This window comes from Thermobia domestica, chromosome 6 (genome assembly GCF_964235325.1).
Source record: "Thermobia domestica chromosome 6, izTheDome1.hap1.1, whole genome shotgun sequence".
NCBI lineage: Eukaryota > Metazoa > Arthropoda > Insecta > Zygentoma > Lepismatidae > Thermobia > Thermobia domestica.
This window is the reverse complement of record NC_137459.1, coordinates 76121740-76138043: the sequence shown is the minus strand read 5'-3', so window position 1 is coordinate 76138043 and position 16304 is coordinate 76121740. Positions and strand designations below refer to the sequence as shown.

Below are 16304 nucleotides of genomic sequence, written 5' to 3'. Positions count from 1 at the left end.
GTAACCTTTAACGAGGATTAATGAGGCTTAATACATGTATATTATATTGAGATCTTTATATGTTTATTCTTTCAGTATCAGTGAAAATTTCAAACTTATATACTCTACACACATCATCAATTTAGGGAGAAGCCAATTGTCTGCATTATCTTTTACACAGAAAGTGAAATTCTTCATGCTAAAAAAATCTGACTCCCTCCTAAATTGATGTGTGTAAAGTGCACTCCAACAAACTTTACATATTAAAGCTGTTATTTCTATTTCTCAGGGCTGTGTTATTTCCTGCCACTAATCTTAATGTCATGAGTTTATTCTGCATTAAGGAATACAAACAGGTGAGTACTATATTTTCAAATAGTGAGATATTTTCAGATGTATAGTGTTTAGTCCGTTTCTTTTCTTTCTTTTTTTTCATTTAGGTAACGACTAAACGAGCTTCATTTTCGTTTACATATATAACATAATAATTAAATTTTTGTTCTAATCTAGTAATTACCTAAGTTCCAAAAAAGTTGTTAATATTCTGCTCGGAAGACATGCCCCATATATCTAAAATTAAGCTAGTACGTTCGAACAGAGTACTTGAAAGGTATGATTTTTAGTGTTTATGAAGAACTATGTTGGAAGAACTATAACGTCCTTTTCAGCACCAAGGCAATGTGAGACAAGGTATATTTATTTACTAGGGATCTGAAACACTATCCCAACGAAGTACCTGGAGCAGAGAATTATGGATTCCGTTTGGAGTCACGTGGTATCATAGGTTGTAAGTTATGTTCTATCAGGTGGGCGACTTGAATCGTATAATACATGTGCCGATGTCAGTTTGACGTTAGTTTAAAGATTAATTTAGGAATGAACGTATTGTTTACAGATGATGAATTTCTTATTTAAATTTATTTCGTTTGTCATGTGAAGTATGTGATACGGAAAGTAATAGTCATACATTTTCTTTAAATATAGGTATTTTTTAGTTAATGAAGAACTGAACGTTAAACGTCATAAGTTGAACAGTTCTGGTCACAGAAATCTAGACTGCCTTCCAGACACTAAGTGCAGAAAAAGAGTCCAGATCCTCTTGAATTTCATTAGGCCTGACTTATCTTCCCTGTATTTTCCTAACAGACAGGGTTGGGAATCGAACGATAGTATTATTGTATGTATGTCATAATTTGCTTGCCTGTACGATGTACGATCAAACAACACTACCATACTAAAAATATGGTACTTTTAAGTTGTAAATGTGATATTTTAAAATCTGGAACAATTAAAAAAGGAGAAATATGGCAGTAGGAGCAATGTTACACCTACGAATAGATTATGATAACTAACCGCCTGTTTTACGTGCTTGTTTCACTGTCAGTTGAGTGTCCCTACATCATGCCCCTGTATGGTGATCTTTGAAGTCATCAAAAGCTCATCGAAGTCAGCACGGTGCAAGAATATTTGATAACATTATGTTGTTTTCTGGTAACATATCACCAAAAGGGTTGAAGATTTCAGGAAATAAAGTAAAACCACATTTTCATGCAATGTCACTATAAGCTTCAAGACACACTAAAGTCACTATATGTTAGAACGTAGTAGACAAGCAGGGTGGAAAAAAAATCACGATTTTTTTTTAAAAAATCATTTTTGTTGATTTAAATCAAATCCTTCTCCTCGTATAATACAAGTCGCGAACTGAAGAAAAAAACATTAGAAATTAGTATTAAATGTTAATTATGCCATTTAAGTGAAAGTATTGGAGTTTAATTTTGAATTAATCCCCCATCGTTTAACCTATTTCAATCCCGAACAATGTTTCTTATATATTAAGAAAAAAAAGAAAAAGTGCAGCAACGTTTATCAACATGACACTTTTTTTTCATAAAAGTTACTGATATTTGGCAGGGGTATATTTTTAAAAAATCGGCACGAAATACATAAATTTCGGGTACAGTTATAAAATCTTAAAATAATAATAAGTTTCGGAGAGGGAATCGGACCTCTCTAAATACGCCCCATTATCTGGGAACGAATGAACAGACGCGAACACAAAAGAATTTTCGTCTTAAATGTCGATGATGATTTCCCCGGTGGAATAGTTAACGATTTAAAAACCCAATGTTACGAGAAGAAGACAGCAGGTTTCTCTCGTTACCCGTTCAAAACGGGATTTTCCCTAATCATCCTCTACATAACACTCGTTTCCATATTGTGCTGTATATACATTTGAGTTTCATTGTATTATGATTATTATCTTCATAATCAAAATAACACAACAGAAAGGGAACTTTACTTATTTCCACTTTAAAATTATTTATTTCGGAATTTGATTTCAATCAGTGATTTTTATTTTAAAAAATCAACTGATTTAAATCAATCCACCCTGTAAGAAAGTAAAACAAACTTTGAAGAACTGGTATGGGTTAACACATTTTACTGCCCATATAGTGGGTATCTGTTTTTTTATTGTAGGTAGGACCCTTAAAACATTTTTTTTCAGTAAAGTAGCGTAAGATGTTTGTAAACATTATATTATATATATATATATACCAGGTGTTGTAAAAATAGCGCCGACGTACTACAGAGCACTATTCTAGAAGTTTATATATAGGGAAAAATATATACAATTGTATGCCTTTCGAGTCCTCGTCCTGAGACGAGAATTGCACTATGTGGGAACATCGCAGTTAAAGGTCAATAGACGTTGAATTAGCACATTAGCGTAAGGAAGGAAATAAAAAAAAAAAATTGCCACAGATTGACCCAGAAAGGAAGTGGAAATGTAAAGCTAATTCGTTTCATTAGGAAACTTATGAAAGCAATGATATTTAGCACAACCAGGTAAACATCAGTTTTCATCACTGAAACATAGGGACAATTTACAGAAAATTAAAAAAAAAAAAAAAAAAAAGTATCAACTGCTGTGAGAATTTTTATACCAGTCTATAAATAAGACACAGCACTTATGACAATCCATCTTGCTTCCTTTTAGGTGGCTACTTTTCATTGGTTTGGAAGAAAACGACATATCTGTCATAGTTCTCTCACTATTATAGAATGTAACTATATATATAATATGTTTTCCAAGTTGCCACAGATTTCCCAAGAAACCACAATTTAAGGTATACTTCAATCAAAAATTCTCTTGTACCTTTTATATCTGGAGAACTACATATAGTGTAGCCAAACCCAAACTATCAGTTAACTCAGTATGATGTGCTTATTCTGCAGAAATACGAAAACTTGATTAAGGGCCGTTAAAAAATTGTGTGGCCCCTGATCCAAAAACTAATTATTGACCATAATCGCAATCTTTGATTTTTTTTTTTTTTTAATTCCTAAAATTATTGTTCTATTAATAGAAGCTAAGAGTATTTTTACAGCTAATAACTAAGTTAAGTTCTCTTCCATTGCAGTCCATAAACAGCTATGGTCGACGAGATGGATTTCAGTTATTTGGTGTGTGATCAGCGTATAAGCTTCCACCATTTTTATTTGTCGAAATAAATATTTCATATATATATATATATATATATATATATATATATATATATATATATATATATTTTCTATCTTCAGTTCTAATCAAAACATCAAACAGTACAAAATATTACCCCACACCTACACTAAGAGCAGACTTCCATCCGTGTATCCCAGTATCATGAGATTCTGCATCTACTACAGATTTCAATCATGCATTACTCAATATGCCAGCTCTTAACTAATTTATTTTTTATTGTCATCATGTTCCCGTTTTCTACATGTAGATACTTACCTGGCGACCATGTCCAACATGGTCTATTTCTCTTGTAGACACCTTCTAGACATTTACGCACGTTACTCTGTGGCAGAATGGAGTAAAAATATATTTCCCTGCAACCAACACACTTGAGGAGCGTAAGGATCTACGTTCATTTCTTTGGACTTGGTTTTTGGAAGGCAGATTAGGTTTTTGTGACCCGAAATGTACAAGTCGTATTCAACTTTTCGGGAAGATCGCACGAAAATGATTCCCTTAGTGAACTTATGATCTCATTTTAAGAGAATTTTAAATTTCACGCATGGATTCAAGCGAATAATGTTACAATTTAAATGTTACGAAAACAAATTTTTCTAAAAATGTTACCTGGTATTGGCCAGAAATACTCTATATTGCTAAAACATGCTGCTGAGCTATATACAAGTTGAAATTTAAGGTATTTAAATTTTTCTGTTATGTTTGTCATTTATCTGTTCCCTGACTTTGATGTCTAGTAATAAATAGTCTCTAATGGGTAGGGGGCTTGCCCTGAAGTGTATAATAAGCGGCTCCTAATCTACATTAAATGATTTCTGTGTGTGATTGGCAGTGACTCTTAAGAAATACTTTAATGTTGAAAGAAATTCAGTACAAGGGTTAGTTTTATGTTTCTGTAACCTCTACCGCTGAAGCAGTCGTATGATTTTCAGGAATCGGAAAAAATAGTAGTTCTCAGTGTATCTTTTATTTTGAACATTACACATTTGAACTTGAAGTTTAGATTACTGAGAAAGTAAGTTGGTATGGTCCTGAATTTATAGGCACCTTAAATAGGCAATAATTATTGTATAAGAATAAATGTGCAGATCAACTTTTGGCACACCAATCGAAATAATTGTTGCAAAATACATTTTTTCATTAATGCCCAGTTAGTTTAAAGACTTGTGCACAATCCTGTAGGTACAATTAAAATGTGTACAATACTGTATATATTTTTATTTTGTACTTTCTCTTTCTATGATAAATTATTAAAACGAACTGTACAAGAAATGTTTATTAAGTATTGGCCTGTACCAAGAGGTACGAAAAAATGAATAAGAGCTGTTAGTGGAATAAAAATGTCTCTAATGGTATGTACAGTTGGTTCAGGAAGTATTTATTGAATGCTTTTTCGTTATCTGATATGCCTATTAGGCCGGATACTTGAGACTCCATTGTATTAATAGAAAGTTATTTCAGATTTCATAAAAATAGGCACTAACTATACATTGAAAGAGGAACAATGAACCTAATAAAATTTACTATTGGCAGGCTGTAATATTTTAATAGGAATTCTCAAAAAAAAAAAAAAAAAAAAAAAAAAAAAAATTCTGCAGGTCATTGTCTCCGATTTTCCTGGAATTAGGATGTCATTCTGAAAAAAAAAAAAAATTCGACCCGTATTTATTTTTTTTTCTGCATTATATAAAAATCTACTAGAACTAGACCAAGCATTTAATGCAACTGAGACTTTCGGTGACTGTTTACCATAGGACATATTATAACTGCGAAAATTTAGAGTTTTTGAAGATGGCCTTTTTCTTAAAAAAAAAAAAAAGAAAAAGAAAAAAAGAAAAAAAAACAGGTTAAATTTCACCTTTCTGAATCTTTTAAATTGCGAAGTTATTTTTTATGACAGAACTTTTGTGATATTAGTGTCTTTTTAATAGGATTGGTTGGTTTAAACCAGCTTTTTTTTTTTTTTTAAAAAAAACTGCTTTAAACCAAAAATGTTCGTAAAGTATAAGTGTTCGTAAAACCTTGACGACACATTTGTGGGTTATCACGTTTCACTCCCGTATATTATTCGTATTATATTGAGAACTAAATTATCCCCATTCATTACTCAAAGAGATTATACTGCAAAAGCAACTTTTTATATATAAGTTCATGAATGTTTCTTTTGTGATTTTTTATAGTTTGTTATTACTGTTATGCAACTGCAATAAAAGAAAAATTCTAAATATTGTTTCGTTTTAATAATGTTTACTATTGATAAAATACATCGAAATTACGTACTTTGGGGGGGAAGCATACAAACCCCACGAGAGCCATTTATTGAAATCAGAAGTATATTTGGTATCAATTTATGTATAAATGGGTCAGAACCAAAGTGGATTCAAATAATTCGTATCTTTATTCACTTTTCTTACTGATATGCAAATTAACTCGTTCTTTTTCATTAACTTGGACTAATAAAAATCGTAGTAAACTAACTTGTAATAAATTTAGTTCTTCTATACCCTGCAGTATTTTGAAATTGTCCATATGTAATTCTGTATAATGGTTTCACTTGTGCAACTTTTTATTTTTTTGTCCTTCTGAAATGGCTCGTGACAATTATATTAACAAATATGTAAAGATCAGTACAATGTATTTTTATCAGGAGTCCTTCGTGAGTAAGCCGGCAGACGTATCACCAGTTAATCCTAGTTTCGGTTTCGGTGTATCGCCAGTTAATCTCGGTTGTAAGCCGAGAAGTTGTTTGGATTTCGCTTTAAGCTTATGTAAACCCTTCCAGCGTAACCCGATTGTTGTATAATAACACCAAGCCAAACAAACTTATTTCTGTCCATATGTGATATAAATACATAGAGCAAATTATTTACCCCCCCCCCCCAAAAAAAACCTGGTTTAAACAAAAAAAACTTTTTTTTATTTTATCAATAAAAACCATGTTTTTTGCCAACCCTGCTTTTTAAGGCTTTCAGTGCGTAAACATCCGGATTCTAATTATGAAATACATTATAACCCATCTAAGCATATTAACCTATTTATATAAGGCTCTGCGCCCAAACGTCCTGCTCTGTCAGCGAAGGTAGGTTATACGCATATGCGAGGGCAATGAAAACAAGTGGGTTTTGGCAATGATACGAGTTCCAATAGCACTTGCAATGGTTTCACACTAGTAACGCTTCACTTGTAAACATAAAATGCAGCTTCTGTACACTGTGCAGAAATATACCGCAGTTGAAAATTGTATCTACTTCTGTCATCTTTCATATGTACCTACTTATTTTATGCGTCGTAAAGCACTTGTAATGGTTTTACACTAGTAACCCTGAAATACTGCTGTATTATTACGTATTTAATTTTGTCGCCTGCAAAAATTTGTTCCTTATAAATATGTCTTTTCATCTAGTCTTGAATTTTACTTGTAATTATTCCGAAATGAGGTGGGCCAAAACTTGAGCAGCACCAGAATAAAAACAGAGAACGCCACGACTTCTAATCAATTCGATTCCTAAGGAACCAATTCTACCGAACTATTCCAAACAACTAGTTACTTGGTAAAAACATGTCTTAAGTGTAATCTACAACTAATACAAAATAAACCATTATGATCTAAAAGCTAGTTATAAAACGACGAACTGCAAAAATTTAATCCCAGGTTCCTGGGGAATTAAATTTTTTACATTGACTCGAACTTGTGGTTTAATTAGGGAGCTACTTGAATTACATGCAATCTAGACTAAAAAGCAAGGAACAATGGCCATGAGAATCGATACACTGGCAACATAACTTACCAGTTACATGGGCGCTTTCTCCCTGGCTATTCCTCTAAGAACAGCACTGCCGACAGCTTCGCTTAACACGCTTAAGTATTGCAAAAACTTATAGTTTCATCCGAAATACTTGAATAATACAAATTTCTTTCATAAACTTATACGAATATTTATACCTCAGCAATAATTTATCTTTTTGTGGTACGTAGATGTACTCCATTCAAACCATGGATATAAACAATATTTTAGCAAAGGAAGTAAAATCTCATATTGTAATACTACACTAACCCCTCTCTAACTTGTATTGATACCAAAAACTTACACGTGCAAGAACACTAATAACATGATTGTGTTGATTTTGTTACACTTGCACTCTTCATCAGAAGGGACGCTATCATCTTCCAACCCATAACAGTACTGTAACAACTCTTGCTTTAAAACAATTACTGTTTTCCGATCTCAACTTACCTTTCTACCAGAAACACCATATCTAATTCTAAAACAAACAAGAATTTAATATACAGTAACGATTTGTTACAAACAACAATCTTTACATTTACTGTAACTTACCTCCTACGTCTAGTAACTCTTGCCGCTCTTAGAAAACATAGTACTCTTATTTTCAGTTTTCATTACTGCACGGGGTTAGACTACAAAACTGAAAAACAAAAATAAAATAAAAATATCTATAATTGTATGGCACCAACAATACCCAAGTTAATGAATTCCTTTTATAGCTTTTGTGGACAAAAATAATTTCGTAGTGAAGCAGAAATAACTAAGATCTGTAAACTCATATCAAAGGTGCCGTTAATGGTGAAAGCGTGTAGCCTTTAAATTCTTTTACTTAGCACAGAATTGTGGGAGTGTTTATTTTGAACACTTGCATGTAGGTGCAAGGGAGAGCGTCTGCCGAACAGCGTTGCCAGTTCTATATATTTATGGCTAGGTAAACAGATTAAGCGCCTTATTCCGTGCCAATCGCCGCAAATATGCGGGCTATAATACAACGTAAACTATCCATTAAGAACTCTTGGTAATAAGTTTGCGAAATTAATTACGGAGTTACGGGCCGCAAAATGACGATTTTCTTATCAATACGTAGTAAATTGGATCAGAGAATGCCACACGGGGGATTCCGGCCAGTGGCGTAACAAGGCCAGGCGGGGCACAGTGGCAGACATTGGCCAGAGGGCCCCCTTAGAAAAAGTAAAATGTTGTTTGATATAATCACCTTTTTATTTTTGAGATACAAGCACATAATTAGCAGTACATTTAATACCATTTATAGTTTTTAAGTTACACGTTGTTTGTAAAATTATATTTTTTAACCAGACAGAAGAAAAGATAATAACCTTAATCATGGGAAATTCATATAAATAAATAAATTAAAATAAAATGTTACAAGAATTTTCTATTTTTTTTTTTTTTAAATTACTTTTCAAGCAGGATGAAATAACTTAAAACTTGGTAGATGTTTTCAGCATTTATTTAAAGTTTTCATGAACATTATATAAATTATACAAATAAAACATCAAATATAGGATTTGTAGTCAACTTAGTATAAATATTTTGCAGACTGTGCAATATATACAACTTGTATTGTAGCTATAATATAGGATTATATCATTGAATATTACAAAGAAGCCAGAATGGAAAATTGTGTTGGTAAATTACAAAATTTTACGCTACTTGTGGAAGGAACAAATAGTTGCAAACTTAAAATATACCCTGCAAACATATATATATATATAGTATCAGAATTATTGTAATAATATGTAAATTAACAATAGGGCTTTCACAAACATATTTAGCGAGCGATGATGACATTTTAATACTCAAATTCTCCAAACACTATTTAATAATAGCAGCTGAAAGACATATACAAAAAGATTTTTCGAAACTTCTAGCTTCCTTTATAAGTTTTATTCTGTGTTGTTGTTCACTAAAGTGATGAAGGAAGCAGGAGCTTCCGAAACATCTTTTTGTACATGTCTTTCAGCTGCAGTGTTTTTATAGTTTTGGAAGAATTAATAGGGCTTTCAATTTACTTAAAAGGTTTATTTTTCTTGCCTTCTTGTTAGCAAATGCATCAATTATTTTAGAAAAATTTAATTGCCTTGCCCTGTGATTTTCAATTGAAAGCAATGCTAACGCAGAAAGTCGTTCCTGACTCATTGAAGTACGTAAATAGTTTTTAATGAGCTTTAGCTTGGAAAAGGATCTCTCTGCCTTTACAACTGTTACAGGTATTGTTAGGTACAAATAAAGAGCAGTACACAACTCAGGGTAACTAGACACTAAAGTACTGTTTTATCAGCAACAGATCTGCAAACTCTGACATAAGTGATTTTTCTAAGTTGGTCTTTGAAAGATGTTCTGTTCTGATTGATTAAATTTGTGCCGGGAAGTGTGGTGAAACATCGTTGGAAGACGACTCCGAAAATTTAAAAGCTTCTTTTCGGAGAACGTCGTCAGAGGCATTGGAGGCAAAAGAAGGCTGAATGACTCTGTACATGTTTACGATTGATTTCATCCCTTTCAAACGATTGTGTAACTGGGAGTAGATGGTGTCGATCATGGGCACTGTTAACCTCTCATCTTCACATAGTTCGTCAAAATGTTTTCTCACATTCTTCGCTTGCTTGGAGGGGAACGTTCATGCAATTCCCCACTTGGCACATAATGAGCGACAGTAGTACTCGCAGCACCTGATCGAACTTTTGATTATCCAATTTGGGGCCACCATGGACCATAGTGAATGAATCAGGGATGCTTTGACCCGGGATTGCGTCACCTATTGAAATTTTGCTTATGCTTATTTAGGGGGCCATGCACGCTGGTGCGAATGAGTCAGAGGTACCTTGGCCCTGCTATGACGTCATTGAATTGGGAGTTTTGGATCAGATGTTATAATGATTCTTTAAATTACTAAAAATATGGTCTTGATGATTCATTACGTTATGAAATAGTACAGGTTTACGAATGCTTTTTTTTATTTTCGTTCCCTTTTATGGCATAAAATTAGGAGATTGTTATCCCTTTGATGAGATGCACTAACACTGGTGCAAATGAAATCTTTAGTTTTACGTCCCACGATTATGCCGTTTAGGCTAAAGGAGACGATGACGATGAGAAATGAATGAAAGTGTGGGAGAAAATTGGAGTATCCCGAGCATAATCTTGCCCACCACAAAATATTTTCGCAGGGTTTGAACCAAGCACCACATACAGCAGAGGTGAACGCCCTACCACTGAGCCACCGCACCTCTACTGGTATGAATGAATTAGAAGTATTTGGTTCGAGCTAATATGTTCGTTTGACGTCACTGAACTGCGATTTTTAGCTTAGAGCTTATGATGGCTTGTTTCGTTCCCTTTTATGGATATAAAATTACCAAAACAAGGTTTGATCTCTTCCTTGATGACCTATTACATTATGAATTAGCAGACCCAGTAATAGTATAAATTAGTATTAGTATTAATATGAAACTCGAAAACTTTGGAGTTCCTCCGTGGCTAACCGGTTAGCGTATGCGCCTTTAACGTGGGAAACCAGGGTTCGATTCCCGGAAGGAGCTCATGCGGTTTGGATTTCACATTAATTAGTAGGTTTTATCCTCGCTACTGAACAGGACGTTAAACTTAACTCGAAAACTTTGGGAGGAATACTTGATTTTTGGTTAAGGTATACTTTTCATTTACGGGACTTATGGGATTCGAACCACGATATTCAATTGTCAAAAAGTGTGTCCAGGAAAGCATACATTTATTTGAGACGCATAAAAGAGGGGGAGGGGCGATCCCGGACTTGATTAACAATAATAATTTTTATTGTATTCGTTTGTGGATTAAATAAAACTGTTGGAAAGATTTAAAAAGCTTCTTTGTGTATTGACTTACAATCATAAGTTGAAAAAGAATCATCAACTATATCGTGTTACACAAGCTTACGAATTCGTTGTCACAGTATTGTTGGCATTGTTTGTTTGAACAAGTACGGTGTTTAATTGTCAAATAGTGTGTAATGGTTTACTTTGAAAAAGATATATTCATTCTTTGAGAAGGAGAAAAGGGATGAGATGATGTTATTTTGGACCTAGTTAGTACCTCTTGTTTTTGTCTGTGACGTCACATTTACGTTTCGCTTAAAACTGATTAGTTCATTGTAATAACGATTAATCATACTTATGTAACGAGATAACATTGAGAAGTTATTTCTTATGACAAAATAAGAACATATATGTGTAATGGTTTACTTTGAAAGAATGCATTCATTCGTAGAGAAGGTAAAAAAGGGAAGTGATGAGCTGAACCTAGTTACTACCTTTCGTTTTCGTTCGTGAATAAATAATAATGACGTCATGATTATAGTCTTTTATAGGGCATGGGTACATCAACGAACACTAAAATTTAATGAGTGGTGGTGTTAATTTGGCAGAACCAAAGTCATGGTCTCTAGAACTAATTTTAGTATTTGATCACCTAAAATTGCTAAAAATATAATTTCGGACGGATTCTAACCTCACGTATTCTCTTTATTACGTTATAGGCATGCACAGACTATATTTAGTTTCCGAAGGTCATGAGTTTGATTGTCGATGATGGCTTATATGACTGATATTAACAAATTTTTGTGCTGTTTTGGATTTATGCTCTACATAGACGTTGTGTGAGCTCTTCAAAGTAGAATTTACTGTCACTTTATTTACATATAATGAGGATTTGCATACCTTAATGCACTCCTGTTAAGCTTTTTGATAAGAGGGAACCACGATACTTTAAGGTTACCTTCTTGGTCTTGGTGTTAGTTCGTGTAATTTATATCTTAAATAACATTGACGGTTTAGTTAAAATCATCTCAAAATATTTTAGCCAAAATTTTTCAGTGAGTGCAAAGAGGGAATGGTTTCACGGTTAACCGTCAAACCTTATCTGGTTTTAACTATTCGATTAACACATAAACGGTTTTTAACTATTCGATTAACAAATAAACGGTTTTTAACTATTCGATTAACGAATAAATATACTCCATGGTTCTGGATAATCACAATAACATTTTAAAACACATTTTTCTGACCAGAACAAAATGAATTATTTAATAATTATACGATTTTTGTTACATTTTCAAGGACCTAACCTAACCTAAATAATTCATTTTGTTCTGGTCAGAAAAATGTGTTTTAAAATGTTATTGTCGATTAACAAATAAACGGTCTTTAACTAATCGATTAAATTTTGAGCCTTCACTATTTTCCAGTTATTACAAAAGTTCAAGTGAAAATTTGAAACTAAAATTTCTAGAACTCAAAAGTTTAAAATAAAAAAAATTGAACTGAAATTTTCGAAATAAAAGTTTCAACCTGTGTCAAACTAAAATTTTTATAACTTGAAATTTTCAAATCAGAATTTTCTAATTAAAAAAAGTGGAAACCAAATTTTAGAACTAGAAAAGTTGAAGCTAAAATTTTCGAACAAAAAACGAAATATTTTTTTTCGAATTCGAAATTTCAAATCAAAGAAAAAATTCAAACTGAAATTTTAGAATTAAAAGTTTTCGAAACAAATTTTGGAAAACTACAAATTTTCGAAGAAAAAAGATGAAATAAAAAATTTGATTTCAAATTTTTTCAAATCAAACAATTTCACACTGAAATTTTGAAACTAGAAATGTAAACTAAAATTTTTCGAAACATGAAATCAAAATTTTCGAACCAAAAGAGGTTGAAACTAATTTCTTATAACTAGAAAACCTAAAATTTGAAACCAAAATTTTCGAACTGAAAATTTAAAGTTTCGAACAAAAATAATTCGAAATTTTCATACAAACTTTTTGAAAAAAAATAAGCAGAGGTTTGAAAGTGATCACTTAATTAGATTACACCTTAGAAATAAACGGTTTACAACAAATGAACGTTTTCGACTAATCAAAGTGTAAAATTAATGAATAGATTTCAAGGTCGTACTAAAAGTTAGAGGTAGGGATTAACCAATGTTGGGCAAAGGAAACTTTTCATCGATAACTATGCTCTATTCAAGTTTTATAGTCATAAAGGTTTATCATGTCAGATGACGAGAAAACTCCATATTAAAAAATAGCAATGATATGTTTGGTCATAACTCATTTCATAGCCGTTTACTGATTTTAAAATTTTAATTGTCTTGAAGAAATATTTGGGACTAAGTTTTAGAGAGATGAACTGTTCGGTAAGCCATAGCCGAATCCAGACATTGATATTGCTTGAAATGAAGTTTAATCAAGCTTTATCTCATCAGACAGCCCTAGCTTACGAACCGTTTCAGATCAACGGCCAGCCATAATCGGACTTTTTTTTCGTATCATCTTGAAAGCACGCAAGGCTTCTTAGAACGGTTATAGGCGTTACGCTACGTAAAAACCCGAATCCCTACCACAGAACAAACATAAACGCATATTTCAAGGCCTTGAATCGAACCTGGGACCATTTTAAGAAAAGGTTACTTACCACAGCGCTTCTCAACCCGACCCAGCCAAGCTTTTGAAACGGCATTATACTATAAACCGATTGATTTTCCATTCAAAGATATGTTGATTCTGCACTTGAAATCACTTAGTTTCGTCATAGATAAAGAATGTAGCATTTGCATTTTTGTTAGCTCAGTCATCTTGGTATTATGCTTCGTGCTCTGAAATAGGATTTCTTGAAATCGTGTTTGTGATGTTAGTTTGATTTCTTCCCTCGCCAGAGTTCTGAATTATGGTTCGCGATAAGTGTCTACTATTAAGGATCGCTGTTTCACAACAGTGTGTAAACTTCATTTGTCAGTCTTTCCATGAAACGTTGTCGTTCTCAAGGAAGTACAGCTGATGCTGACACTTGCAGAAATCATTTTAACCGACCTTGCCACAGGTAATCGCATTTGTTTTCATTACGAAATTCAAGCATTCAACCTATCTTGAGTTGTACTTTGTTATCACAGGAGAGAGAGATAGAGAGAGAGAGCAATAGATCATTAATGTCAGCCTGAACGAATTTGCACATCTTAGCATTTTGCCGTTTCACTTAAGCGGGATGGACTGAACACATCGGGATGGGAATCGCTGTGGTAAGTAACCTTTTCTTAAAATGGTGCCACGTTCGATTCAAGGTCTTGAAATGTGCGTTTATGTTTGCTCTGTGGTAGGGATTCGGGTTTTTACGTAGCATAACGCCTATAACCGTTCTAAGAAGCTTTGCGTGCTTTCAAGATGATACGAAAAAAAGTCCGATTATTCTGGCCGTTGATTTGAAACAAAAATGCACTAAAACGGTTCTCAAGTTAGGGCTGTCTGTTGAGATAAAGCTTGATTAAACTTCATTTCAAGCAATATCAATGTCTGGATTCGGCTATGGCTTACCGAACGGTTCATCTCTCAAAAACTTATTCACAAATATTTCTTCAAGACAATTAAAATTTTAAAATCAGTAAACGGCTATGAAATGAGTTATGACAGTAGTAGGGGTCCGCGTATATCTAGTCGAGTCAGCAAATTTTTTATGACGTCATAGGTCAAAGGTCAATGACCTTGGCCCGGGGTCAATGACCTAGGGGTACATAGGACCACCCCTCTAAATTTTGGCAGGGGTACTTAGGACCACCACTCTTAAATTTTGGAAATTTCCAAATCTAAAAACTGGGAATGGTAGCCTAGGATCATAGTATGTACCTCTATCAGTATTGGGGGCCTATGTCGTTCCCTTTTATAGGTAAAAAATTGCCAAAAATTGAAATTTCGGAGGTCCTTGACCTAATTTATCCCCTTTGATGAGGTGTTATTACCTTATATAGTTATATGGGCCTATACAAGGGTCCATTAGCTTTCATAACGTATGGGTATATTGATGCACCCCTTTAAAAATTTGAGAGGGGTACCTTGAACCACCACCTAAATTTTGCAAATTGCCCAATTTAAATATTTGGTATCATAACACTGGATCCTAATATGTAGCATGATAAATTTGGGTGGTCCACGTCGTTCCCTTTTAGGGGTACAAAATTGCCAAAATATAAAGGTAAACAATACGTTGTACCACGTGTTTGGTTTTTTACCTAATTTATCTCCTTGGATGAGGTCCTATTACCTTATATAGTTATATGGTCATGTATAGGGGGTCCATTCCCTATCATAAGACATAGGTACATATGTGCACCCCTTTAAAACTTTGGGAGGGGTACCTTGGCCCACCCCTTTAATTTTTGAAATTGCTCAATTTAAACATTTGGTATTACAGTATAGGACCCTAATATGGATCACTATAAATTTGGGTGGTCCACCTCGTTCCCTTTTAGGGGTACAAAATTGCCCAAATATAAACGTAAGCAATACGTTGTACCACGTGTTTGGTTTTTGACCTAATGTATTCCCTTGGATGAGGTCCTATTACCTTATATGGTTATATGGTAATGTATAGGTGTTCATTCCCTATCACAAGACATAGGTACATTGGTGCACCCCTTTTAATTTTTGGGAGAGGTACCTATCTTAGCCTGCCCCTTAAATTTTGGAAATTTTTTGATTTAAGCATTCGGCATTATAGTACAGGACCTCAATATGTATCATGATAAATTTGGATGGCCCACCTCGTTCCTTTTCATGGGTTAAAAAATTGCCAAATTTACGTGTAACCACGTGTTTGGTTTTTGGTCAATTTTATCCCCTTAGGTGAGGTCCTATTACCTTATATGGTTATATGGTAATGTATAGATGTTCATTCTCTATCATAAGACATGGGTATGTTGGTGCAATTTTTTAAATTTTTGGGAGAGGTACCTTGGCCCACCCCCTTAAATTTAAAAAAAAATCGATTTAAGCATTCGTTATTAAAGTACAGGACCTCAATATGTATCATGATAAATTTGGATGGTCCACATCGTTCATTTTCATGGGTAAAAAAAAATTGCCAAAATATAAACATAAGCAATACGTTGTACCACGTGTTTGGTTTTGACCTAAGTTATCCCCTTAGATGAGATCCTATTATCTAATATGATTATATGGTCATGTATATAGG

General features: G+C 33.4%; 1 protein-coding gene across 1 annotated transcript in view; it reads right to left on the bottom strand.

The window, feature by feature from the left end:
• PIG-B (phosphatidylinositol glycan anchor biosynthesis class B) overlaps nt 1–8150 on the bottom strand; it is a 28757-nt gene extending 20607 nt beyond the window's left edge. The window contains exon 1 of the mRNA XM_081760678.1: nt 7843–8150. The gene's annotated coding sequence lies outside the window, so the exon portion shown is untranslated. The remainder of the gene's footprint in view (nt 1–7842) is intronic.
• Nucleotides 8151–16304: the final 8154 nt, after the last annotated feature.